This window comes from Lissotriton helveticus, chromosome 8, assembly GCF_964261635.1.
Source record: "Lissotriton helveticus chromosome 8, aLisHel1.1, whole genome shotgun sequence".
Classification (NCBI taxonomy): domain Eukaryota; kingdom Metazoa; phylum Chordata; class Amphibia; order Caudata; family Salamandridae; genus Lissotriton; species Lissotriton helveticus.
In genome coordinates, this window is record NC_136069.1 from 512,772,703 (window position 1) to 512,785,720 (window position 13,018).

The window sequence follows — 13,018 nt, forward strand, 5'->3', positions numbered from 1 at the left end:
AAAAACTGAAAACATCTAAAATAGCTAGGGCCTTGTTGACCATCCTCTGGAGTGAGGCAGGTCAGTCTTTAAACAAAGGGCATCTCCCTAAACGGAAGTGTTCCTCTGGAGTAAGGAATACAGACCTCTCTTTAACACACTCAGTCAGGCCAATGTGCCCAAAAATATCCTTAAATTAAAGAAAGGTACTCAGAGCTTGACATTTCTCAGCGTGTCAATGAGCTCATCAGCTCTGGGGATGGGGTAAGCATCAGTTCTAGTCACTTAATTGAGTCTCCTATAATCCATTCAGAACTGGGATGGTTTCCGGTAGGGCAGTATGAGGTATCAGCAGAACTGGGCTGGACCAGGGAATATTGGAGTGCTCAATAATCCCAATTCAAGCATCTTCTGCACTTCTCCTTTCATGTTAGCCCTCACCTCGTCAGATAGCTTGTACATTTTAAAGTTTTACTTTTTGGAGTATTGATATAATGGGTGCACATATGTGTGAGCCCCAGGGAGAAGTAGAACTGAGAAGCAAAGTGCTCCAACAACGGACGACATGGGTCAGGGTAGGTGAGAGGTTGATCCTTCTACTGTTACACCTTGCTCCCTAGAAGATAGGAGGTCAGGGAGTGGTTAACGCTCCTCTCCCTCCCATCATCCATCAAAAGGAGCATGGTAACTTTATACTCATAGTGCAGATTTAGCTGATTTAAATGGAGCACCCTTAAGGGGTTTATGAGGGTTTTGAGGTCCATCAGGTAGATGACCTCGCCCTTTCTCTCCTTCACCGCATAAGGCCCTGATCAGCAGTCTTGGAGGGTCCTTATACTCCACTGGCTCCATAACCTACAATTTATGTCTAGGCTGAACCTCAACCAGAGTGGGCTTCTGGTCACACCAGAGCTTCATTACCTCTATGTTTCTATGTTGGCTTCCATATTTTCCAGAAGCACTGCATCTGGTTCCTAAGAGCCAACCTGTAGCTATCTACAACTTGGTGGGGGTGTCTAGACTGGTTGCTTCTTCCCCTCCTTCAGCAGACTAAGAGGACCCCTAACATGATGGCAATAGAGGAGCTCAAATGGGCTAAGCCCAACTCTCTACTAGGACACTTCCCTGTATGCAAAAAGCAGGCATGGTAAGAGGACATCCACTGTCTGCCTCATGGGCTTTGGTCGGCCCATAACCATGCTTTTAAGGGTCTAGTTGAACCTCTGAACAAGCCCATAGGTCTGAGAGTGACAGGGTGTGGGAAACTTATGTCATCTCACACTCATTCCACATTGACTTTATGTAAGCAGGCAAAGTTTGTGTCCATGTCAGACGCTACTTATTTGGGGAACCCCACTCAGGTAAATAAAAACCCCATCAAGGCTCTAGGCATTGCAAGTGCAGAGACCGTACTCAGAGGTATGGCCTCTTGGTATATAGTGACTGTTAGACCTGGCATCATTGGCATGAGTCTCTCCTCCGTTTTTTCTGTTTGCCTCCTCTGTTTACGATGTTTTTGCTGGTATATGCTTTGGGCACTGTGCCACTGCTGATCAGTGCCACAGTGCAAGTGCTCCCTATGTGAAATTGCTGTATTGATTGACTTCCATGTTTGGCTTATTTGGTTTACTATCAGTCCCTAGTAGAGTGCACCAGGAGTGCCAGGGCTTGTAAATACAAATGCTGCTAGTGGGCCTGCAGCACATGTTGTGCCACCCACAAGAGCGGCCTAGTAAAAGTATGTCTGAAGGTCTGCCATTGCCAGACCACGTGCAGTCTGACTGTCACGAGGACTGCGCAAGTACACCTACTTGCCAGTCCCTAAACCTTCCCTTAACTTCATGTTAGTCACCCCTATGGTAGGCCCACGGGCAGGGTGCATTGTAAGCATAAGGTAGGACAAGCCTGACAAGGTTGGCATGTCCTAATAGTGAATTGCATCCATAGTCGTTTTTCACTATTGTAAGGTAGCCTGCTCTCCATCAGTTAGAATGGGCTGCCAGGATTATTAATGTTATAATCCTAGCGGGCTCGGGGAGCATGGTGCAATGTCGAGTTTGGTATCCCTGAACTCAGGGTTTAATAACGCATCCGTTTGTGTGGATGGTTCTTGGACTCTGTGTTTGAAAATAGCACTTTTAGAAAGTAGCTATTTTCTTGTCTAACTGTCTACCGGTCTCTGCTGGTTCTGGTGTGTGTGTGACAGGAGCTGGGTGGCTCCAGAGAGTCTGAATGAGTCAGTGTGGGATGAGTGGGGCATTTGCATTGAGAGTAGGGGAAGAGTAGCTCTTGATAGCCTGCCCTGCCTGATACAATGTTGGCTCCGCCCCCCTGCCAGGCGACTGATGACTCTGTGCTTGCCTGGGACTTTCCTGGCCCGCCTCCTGCCGGGCAGCTGATGGCCCTGCCCCTGCCAGTGACAATGCTGGCTCCGCTCCTGCTGAGCGGCTGAGGACTCTGCCCTGCCCAGTGAATAGGCCAGGTGCTCTGGCCTGGCAACACCCACAACAAACCCAGGATGGGGGGAATTTCCCCTGCATGGACAAAGGGATCAAAGCCAAAAAGGGGTATAAGAGAAGGACCCCTGAACCAAGAATTTAGATCACTTCCGACAAGGAAACCTGAACCAAGGACAAGAAGCCTGCTGATCTAAGGACTGCCTACCCCTTCTGCCAGAGTGCTGTTTGTTGGGGGAATCCTGCATTGCTTCTTTATTTTTGCCAAGGAACCAGGAGAGAGGAACTTTGTGTGTACTCTCACTCTTTGCTGAGAAAATCTCCAAGGGCTGGAAGAGTGCCAGTCTCCTGTTGAAGTCACAGGGCTAAAGGACTTCATCTGCTTAAAGTGCTATTGGCTGGAGTTTGTGAATCCAGCACCTCTGAAAGAATCCAGCAATCTCTACGCCGACGGACGCCGCCGAATCCAGCTCGACATCGTGAGTAACGGCTCCAGTGTCCCGCTTCCTCGACGCCGGCCGCCGGGCCCGATCGACGCCAGCAGCAACGCCAGTGAGTAGTGAGTTCGGCTCCAGCTCCAAGTGACCCCGTGTCTGCACCGCCGCTGATCGCATCGACTTCGAGCCCTCTCGACGCCGTGAGCGCTGCTCACTCTTGCAACATCGACATCGACGACGTCGTATCCTGCTTCATCTCGTGAGCGCTGCTCCCGCCTGACTTCGGTCGACGCCGCTGCAGATCGCCCCGACTTCGAGGCCCGATCGACGCCGAAGACGCGACGCCGCTGATCATCGAGTGCTTCACTTTTCCAAGGTACTGTGTTGTTGGGGTCTGTGCGACTCCGGGCTCGACGTAGCGCTCCTCGCGGTCGACGCCGAACATTTGGATTAACTTTGCCTCGACGTCGTGTGACTCCCGTGTGGGTTACATTGTTGCTAAGAACTTTGTTTTAGAGAAGAAGAGTTGCTTTTGATACTAAAGACTTTTGTGCTAAGAAGAAACCGTGCTTGAACTATCATTTTTCCTTCCAAGAGTATTTATTGAGACTGTGGTATATTTTTGTCGTTATTTGGTCTTGTGCTAAGCCTTATATAAAAATACTTATTTTTATAATACTACTGTGTCGTGTCCATTTGTAGTGTATTCACTTTATTACTGTATGTGGTCATAAATGCTTAACGCACTGCCTCTGAGATAAGCCTGTCTGCTTTGCCAAGCTACCAAGGGGGTGAGCAGGGGTTATCTAAGTGTGTGATCTCCTTGCCCTGACTAGAAAAGGTGTGTCCCTATTTGTCAGAAGTGTATACCTCTGCCAACTAGAGACAGCCGCTTCTAACATTGGTGGGTCAGCGGTGGGATTTTGAACTTTGCATTTATGACCCATGTGCAGTGATTAGTGTGCGCTACATAGTGAAAGCAGACCATAGCGCAGCCACAATCTGTTTTGGTTGGATATTCTATTTTTGTTCTCCGCTTTTCCTGAAGCTTGATTTTTTGAACACTGCCAGTTTTGACCATGAGTAATGCTGGAAGCACTACACCTGTTGTTGAGGAGGAGTTTGATAGGAGTAAAATAAACGACTATCCAGTAAGGAAGCTGAAATCCTTTTGCAAGCAGTTGAAAGTTCCTACCACAGGCATTTCAAAGAGAGCAGATTATCTCAAAGCATTGGAAGCCTGGTTAGAGGCCAGAGACCCCTCTGCCCCGGTGGTGGTACCGACAGAGGAAGGGGAGGAGGAAGTGCCCGTGACTGGGCCTGTATCCCCTCCTGGCAGCAGTGTTTCCTCCAAAGGTCTTTCCCCTGAAGAAAGAGAAGAAAGGGCGAAGGAGCGAGCCTACAACGTGGAAATGGCAAAACTTAAGATAAATGGGCAGTTGGAGATAGAGAATGCAAGAGGCAGGAGAGAAGCTGATTTGGAGATCAAAAGATTAGAGTTTGAAAGAGAGAAGTTAGCTTTTGAGCGTGATACCAAGTTGAGGGAGTTGGAGCTCCAAGCTAAAAAGTTAGAATTGAATCCCTCTGGTGGCAGCGTCCCATCTGTGCCTGCAGAAAGTAGGTTTTATTTTCCCAAAGATGTGATCAAAGATTTTCAGAAGAATGAGGATATTGGTCAGTGGTTTAAAGCATATGAGTTAGCATTGTTGGCCCACCGGGTCCCTGAGAAGGATTGGGGAGCGGGGTTGTGGGGTCGCTTTGTGAATGAGGGAAGAGATACCTTGTTAGACATGCCTGTTGAGAATAGGACGTCTTATGCTCATATGAAAGATGCTTTAATGTTAAGGTATGGCCTAACCCCAGAAAAGTACAGACAGGCCTTTAGAGAATGTAAGAAGTTGCCTGGTACCACGTGGGTGGAGTATGTGTCATATTTTTGCAGAGCCATGGATGGTTGGGTAAAGGGCAGCAAAGTGGAAAGTTATGATGCTCTTTATGATTTGTTTGCTTGGGAGCACTTGTCTAATAACTGTTTTCCAGAGCTGCGCCAGCACCTTATTGATAGCAAGATATCTAACCCTAGAAAACTTGCTGAAGAGGCGGACCGCTGGGTCAGTACCAGGGTCCACAAGGGTCCAGTGGGAGACTCAGCCAAAGGTGGGCAGGGTCCCCAGCAGAAGAGTGGGGGGGACAAGGGTAAACAGAAGGAGTCCCAGAAAGGGCCCCAAAGTAATCCCCAAGGGAACCAAGGGAAAGGTCCCCAGCCTCCCCCTGTGAAGAAATCAGAGGCCCCGCCAGGTAAACCTGGTCATAGGGGCCCACTGACCTGCTTCGTTTGTAAGCAGGTAGGACACCGTTTTTATGACCCTCAGTGTCCCTTGAAGAAGTCTGGTGCACTACCCAGTGCACCACCCCGTCAGTTGGCTAGTGTAGCTCTGGGAGGGGAGGAGATGGTTGCCCATGGTGGGGAGGGTCCCGCGGAGATGTCCCTGGTCTCTCTAGGAGACATGGAATTGGTCCCTCCACCCCCTCTGCCTAGTAACACTAAGAAATATAGGCAGTGGGTGACCATTAATGGCCATAGAGTGGAAGCTCTCAGAGACACCGGAGCGAGTGTGACAGCTGTCAAGTGTCACTTGGTGTCCAGAGAGCAGGTTGTTCCCCACGCATTCTACCCTGTGATAGCTGCTGACAACTCCCAGAAAGAGTGTGAGGTAGCTCAAGTTTCCTTTGAATGGGGGGGAGTTTCAGGTACTCTTCAGGTTGCTGTGAGGCCCGCCATGCCTGTTGATTGTCTCCTGGGCAACGATTTAGAAGACTCCCCTTGGGCTAAGGTGGAGAGGGAGACACATTTGAAAATGTTGGGTGTGCCAGAGTGGGTGTGTGCAACCACTCGATCCATGACAGCAAGTAAGGGTGTTGATGGGGTTCTGGAGCCTGAAAGTATGGCCCAGGACCCAGCTGTGAAGAGAAGAGGCAGGGGGCGCGGGAAACCGTCCCCCGTAGTTCCAGTGGTCCAGGAGGAGGCAGACCTCGAGGGGGATGCCCTGGAACCCACAGGTGAACAAGTTGCCGAACTGGGAGACCTGCCCGAGCTGACCCATTGGCAGCAGGATGGTGGTCCCTCCAGGGAGGAATTCTGTGCAGAACAGAAAGTGTGCCCTTCTCTTGTGGGTATGAGGCAGCAGGCCTCAGCCCAAACCTCAGGTGATCAGTCAGGGTCACATTTTGTGTACTGGGAGAACGACCTCCTGTATAGCGAGCCTAAGGCTGCTGAGCCTGGGTCAGCCCGTGTGCTGGTGGTACCCCAGCGCTTCAGAGCCTTCCTACTGGGTTTGGCTCATGACGTTCCTTTAGCTGGACATCTGGGGCAGGACAAGACCTATGACAGGCTTGTCACCCATTTCTATTGGCCTCAGATGCGAAGGGATGTAGACATCCAGTGCAAGACCTGTCAGACTTGCCAGGCAAGTGGGAAAAGCGGGCGGAAGCAGAAGGCTCCCCTCCAACCTTTTCCCGTGGTCAGTACCCCCTTTGACCGGGTGGGGATTGACATTGTTGGGCCACTGGACCCCAAGACAGCCCTGGGCAACAGGTTCATCCTGGTCTTGGTGGACCATGCCACACGGTACCCGGAAGCCATCCCTCTCAGAACAGTGACTGCCCCCGTGGTGGGACGGGCGCTGATGGGTGTTTTCTCCCGAATGGGGTTCCCCAGAGAGGTGGTGTCAGACCGGGGCACCAACTTCATTTCCAACTATATGAAGTCTCTGTGGAAGGAGTGTGGGGTAACTTATAAGTTCACCACTCCTTACCACCCTCAAGGTAATGGGTTGGTTGAAAGATTCAACCGTACCCTTAAAGGCATGATCATGGGTCTTGAAGAACCAATGAGGCGTAAATGGGACGTCCTCTTGCCATGCCTGTTGGTTGCTTACCGTGAGGTGCCACAGAAGTCTCTAGGGTTCAGCCCCTTTGAGCTTTTGTATGGTCACCCGGTAAGAGGACCTTTAAGTCTGGTCAAAGAAGGCTGGGAGCAATCTCCCAGGAAACCTCCCCAGGATGTATACAGTTACATGCTGGCCTTTAGGAACCAGACTAGGCGCTTCAGGGATCTTGCTCAGGCAAATCTGGAGGCCAGCCAGGAGGAGATGAAGCGGTGGTACGACCAGAAGGCCACTCTGGTAGAGCTTCAGCCTGGACAGAAAGTTTGGGTCATGTCCCCTGTGGAACCTTGTGCGCTCAAGGACAGGTGGACTGGACCATTTGAGGTTGTGGAGAAGAAGAGCGATGTCACCTACCTGGTGGATTTAAAGTCTCCCAGGAACCCCTTGCGGGTCCTGCATGTCAACCGTTTGAAGCCCCACTTAGAAAGGTCCGAAGTGGGCATGCTCCTAGCTACAGATGCTGGAATGGAGGAGGAGAGTGAGCCTCTTCCTGACCTCCTGTATGCAAAAGAGCAAGATGGGTCAGTGGATGGTGTTGTCCTCTCTGACACACTGACCCCTGAACAGCAGCAGGATTGTCGCCATTTGTTGGGGCAATTCCCTGATCTGTTTTCCTTGATTCCTGGTGTTACTCAGTGGTGTGTCCATGATGTAGACACCGGGGACAGCACTCCTGTCAAGCACAAGGCTTACAGAGTGACTGACAAGGTCAGAGCATACATCAAGGAGGAGGTCTCCAAGATGTTCGCCCTAGGGGTGGTTGAGTCCTCTAGCAGTCCTTGGGCCAGCCCCGTGGTCTTGGTTCCAAAGGCTGCAGCGCCTGGTGCTTCACCGGAACTTCGGTTCTGTGTGGATTACCGAGGACTCAATTCAGTCACCAAGACTGACGCACACCCCATCCCCAGAGCTGATGAGCTCATCGATCGGTTAGGGGCTGCCCGGTACCTTAGTACGTTTGATCTAACGTCTGGGTACTGGCAGATCGCCTTGACCGATGGGGCAAAAGAGAGGTCAGCATTCTCCACACCAGATGGGCACTACCAGTTCCGGGTTATGCCCTTTGGGATGAAGAATGCCCCTGCCACCTTCCAGAGGTTGGTCAACCAGGTCTTGGCTGGACTGGAGGATTTCAGTGCCGCCTACCTGGACGACATCGCAGTGTTCAGCGCCAGCTGGGAGGAACACTTGTGCCACCTCCAGGAAGTGTTGTTGGCCCTGCGCAGAGCAGGCCTCACAATCAAAGCCAGTAAGTGCCAGATTGGGCAGGGTTCAGTGGTGTACTTGGGGCACCAAGTAGGGAGCGGCAAGGTGGCCCCCCTGCAACCCAAGATTGATACCATCCTGGCATGGGCACCACCCAAAACCCAGACTCAGGTGAGAGCCTTCCTGGGTCTCACGGGTTACTACAGGAGGTTTGTCAAGGATTATGGTAACATTGTGCACCCCTTGACTTCGCTGACTTCCAGGAAGCAGCCACGACTTGTGAACTGGACTGACGCCTGTCAGACGGCCTTTGACACCCTGAAAACTGCAATGTGCACAGCACCCATACTCCAGGCACCCGACTTTTCGAAAGAATTTGTTGTCCAGACGGACGCTTCAGAGCATGGCGTGGGGGCTGTTCTGGCTCAGGTGAATGAAGAGGGCCGAGACTTACCTGTAGCCTTCATCAGCAGGAGGTTACTTCCTAGGGAACAGAGGTGGAGTGCGATAGAAAGAGAAGCATTTGCTGTGGTCTGGGCACTGAAAAAGCTGAGACCCTACCTGTTTGGGACTCACTTCCGGGTGCAGACAGACCACAGGCCCCTCAGATGGTTGATGCAGATGAGGGGTGAGAATCCAAAGCTGTTGAGGTGGTCCATTTCCCTACAGGGGATGGACTTCACGGTGGAACACCGCCCTGGCACAGATCACGCCAATGCTGATGGTCTGTCCAGATTTTTCCGCCTTAGTGATGAGGACTCCCTAGGGTAAGGGTAGTTCTCCCCACATTTCAGCTGGAGGGGACACGTGTTAGACCTGGCATCATTGGCATGAGTCTCTCCTCCATTTTTTCTGTTTGCCTCCTCTGTTTACGATGTTTTTGCTGGTATATGCTTTGGGCACTGTGCCACTGCTGATCAGTGCCACAGTGCAAGTGCTCCCTATGTGAAATTGCTGTATTGATTGACTTCCATGTTTGGCTTATTTGGTTTACTATCAGTCCCTAGTAGAGTGCACCAGGAGTGCCAGGGCTTGTAAATACAAATGCTGCTAGTGGGCCTGCAGCACATGTTGTGCCACCCACAAGAGCGGCCTAGTAAAAGTATGTCTGAAGGTCTGCCATTGCCAGACCACGTGCAGTCTGACTGTCACGAGGACTGCGCAAGTACACCTACTTGCCAGTCCCTAAACCTTCCCTTAACTTCATGTTAGTCACCCCTATGGTAGGCCCACGGGCAGGGTGCATTGTAAGCATAAGGTAGGACAAGCCTGACAAGGTTGGCATGTCCTAATAGTGAATTGCATCCATAGTCGTTTTTCACTATTGTAAGGTAGCCTGCTCTCCATCAGTTAGAATGGGCTGCCAGGATTATTAATGTTATAATCCTAGCGGGCTCGGGGAGCATGGTGCAATGTCGAGTTTGGTATCCCTGAACTCAGGGTTTAATAACGCATCCGTTTGTGTGGATGGTTCTTGGACTCTGTGTTTGAAAATAGCACTTTTAGAAAGTAGCTATTTTCTTGTCTAACTGTCTACCGGTCTCTACTGGTTCTGGTGTGTGTGTGACAGGAGCTGGGTGGCTCCAGAGAGTCTGAATGAGTCAGTGTGGGATGAGTGGGGCATTTGCATTGAGAGTAGGGGAAGAGTAGCTCTTGATAGCCTGCCCTGCCTGATACAATGTTGGCTCCGCCCCCCTGCCAGGCGACTGATGACTCTGTGCTTGCCTGGGACTTTCCTGGCCCGCCTCCTGCCGGGCAGCTGATGGCCCTGCCCCTGCCAGTGACAATGCTGGCTCCGCTCCTGCTGAGCGGCTGAGGACTCTGCCCTGCCCAGTGAATAGGCCAGGTGCTCTGGCCTGGCAACACCCACAACAAACCCAGGATGGGGGGAATTTCCCCTGCATGGACAAAGGGATCAAAGCCAAAAAGGGGTATAAGAGAAGGACCCCTGAACCAAGAATTTAGATCACTTCCGACAAGGAAACCTGAACCAAGGACAAGAAGCCTGCTGATCTAAGGACTGCCTACCCCTTCTGCCAGAGTGCTGTTTGTTGGGGGAATCCTGCATTGCTTCTTTATTTTTGCCAAGGAACCAGGAGAGAGGAACTTTGTGTGTACTCTCACTCTTTGCTGAGAAAATCTCCAAGGGCTGGAAGAGTGCCAGTCTCCTGTTGAAGTCACAGGGCTAAAGGACTTCATCTGCTTAAAGTGCTATTTGCTGGAGTTTGTGAATCCAGCACCTCTGAAAGAATCCAGCAATCTCTACGCCGACGGACGCCGCCGAATCCAGCTCGACATCGTGAGTAACGGCTCCAGTGTCCCGCTTCCTCGCCGCCGGGCCCGATCGACGCCAGCAGCAACGCCAGTGAGTAGTGAGTTCGGCTCCAGCTCCAAGTGACCCCGTGTCTGCACCGCCGCTGATCGCATCGACTTCGAGCCCTCTCGACGCCGTGAGCGCTGCTCACTCTTGCAACATCGACATCGACGACGTCGTATCCTGCTTCATCTCGTGAGCGCTGCTCCCGCCTGACTTCGGTCGACGCCGCTGCAGATCGCCCCGACTTCGAGGCCCGATCGACGCCGAAGACGCGACGCCGGACATCTCGACGCCGCTGATCATCGAGTGCTTCACTTTTCCAAGGTACTGTGTTGTTGGGGTCTGTGCGACTCCGGGCTCGACGTAGCGCTCCTCGCGGTTGACGCCGAACCTTTGGATTAACTTTGCCTCGACGTCGTGTGACTCCCGTGTGGGTTACATTGTTGCTAAGAACTTTGTTTTAGAGAAGAAGAGTTGCTTTTGATACTAAAGACTTTTGTGCTAAGAAGAAACCGTGCTTGAACTATCATTTTTCCTTCCAAGAGTATTTATTGAGACTGTGGTATATTTTTGTCGTTATTTGGTCTTGTGCTAAGCCTTATATAAAAATACTTATTTTTATAATACTACTGTGTCGTGTCCATTTGTAGTGTATTCACTTTATTACTGTATGTGGTCATAAATGCTTAACGCACTGCCTCTGAGATAAGCCTGTCTGCTTTGCCAAGCTACCAAGGGGGTGAGCAGGGGTTATCTAAGTGTGTGATCTCCTTGCCCTGACTAGAAAAGGTGTGTCCCTATTTGTCAGAAGTGTATACCTCTGCCAACTAGAGACAGCCGCTTCTAACAGTGACATGGTCTACCAAAACCAGAATACACCTGTTTGCTAGGGCAGTTATGGGGTCAAGGGGCCCAATAATGTCAATGCCTTCTCTTTAAAAAGGGGTTACAATAACAGGTGAGGGAACTAGGGAAGCTTTTAGCATTTTCCCTGACTTCCCACTTGTCAGACAGGTGGGACATAACCTATAGAATCTATCTGAGGACATCATCATCCAGGGACAATACAAGTGGGAGACAAGCCTAACAAAGGTGCTGTACTGCACAACATTTCCTGCAAAGTATAAATCATGAGCCAGGCCCAGCAAAAAATCTCTGCAACACTGGGGGACTGTTAGACCTGGCATTGCTTGGTGTCAATACCCCTGATTTTGTGCCTTTGCCTCCTGTGAAGTTAGATGCTGTAGGTACTTGCCACTATTAATCAGTGTGCAAGTACAGATGTTCCCTGTATAAAATGTAGTGGTTTTTGGTTGTCTCTGATTGGTATGTTTGCCTTACTAGCATGATCCCTAAGTGATGTGCACTGTGTGTGCCAGAGCTAGCACTAAAGAAATGCACGGAGAGGTAACACAGGTCTTCAGTGTACGGCCTGCGAGCATTGCGCTAAATTAACATATTGTCCTGACAAGTGCTACCACTTGTCAGGCCTTACTTTCCCTATTGCATAGAGATGGGGCACCCCTGTAGGACGTCCTGGGTAACTCCTAGGCAGGGTGCAGTGTAAGTAAAAGGCAGCACCTGTGCCAGTGTGGGTGCCTGGGCCTGACAGTGGAAAATGTTCCATTTCATTTTCCCTGGTGAAAGGCCATCCTGCCTGTAGGACATTAGTCTAGCTTAGTCTAGAATTGGAACTGGAACAGTGAAGTTTGGTATGTCTGTACTCACAGCGTCATAACGCATCTTTTTAGGGAGATTGTTTTGTTGCTGTGTGTCCAGAAACCACTGTTTGAGAAAATAGCTGAGTTTGTGCTTTAGACCTTTTTGTGTGTCTCAGCAGAATGTGAATTGCCTGCCGGGATCTAGGAGAGGTGAGAAAGGTTGAGGGAGGTCGTGCCCCAGGGGAGAGGTGGAGACGGCGCCAGGCTGCCCTGCACCTAGGGCAGGGAGAAGGAGAGGCTGTTTCAGAGCCATAAAGCAATAGACCCATCTCCTTCTGAGTGATTAAACATCCAGGGCCCCAGTATCAAACAGAGGACCGTGACACTGGGGGGGAGATCCGCAAGACTTATTTAGGGAGGGGTCAGGGACCCCTGAGCACAAGGAAACTTCAAAGACCTCTGCCTCAGGAAGAGTTGCTGAATAGGCTGCGGGAGACACTTGACCCTTGCTTTGTTATCTAGGGGTTGTGGGCAGCTTGTAGCTCTTGACCGAGAAGAGACTGAAGGGGCGCTGCAGTGGATCATGTCCCCCGTTCTTCCTGAGCAGGACTTTGCTGTTTGCTGCGTCTTGTACCCCAAGGCCCCGAGGTGAGTTGGCTCCCTGTTCGGAAACACAGAACATAAAAGTTTCCAGGAAGTCTCAAGTGGCGCGGTGGTGGGATTGTGTCATGGCAGCTGAGACCTCCGAAGGGGTACCTAAGGTGATCGTGGGCACCCGGAGCGAATCAAGACTCTGACATGCAGGGTGCGTGTCTTGGTGCGGCTACAGGTGTTGGAGTACCTGTGGAGTGTGGACATCATGGAAGAGAGCTGAGATTCAGGACGCGCAGGGTGTGCATGTCGCAGTGTAATCCAGGCACTAGTGGAGAGTGCCAGGACATCATTGGCACTAAGGAGGAGTGAGTCACCGACAAGCGGATTGGCGTGGGGTGAAGAGGTGAGACTTAGACATGCAGTG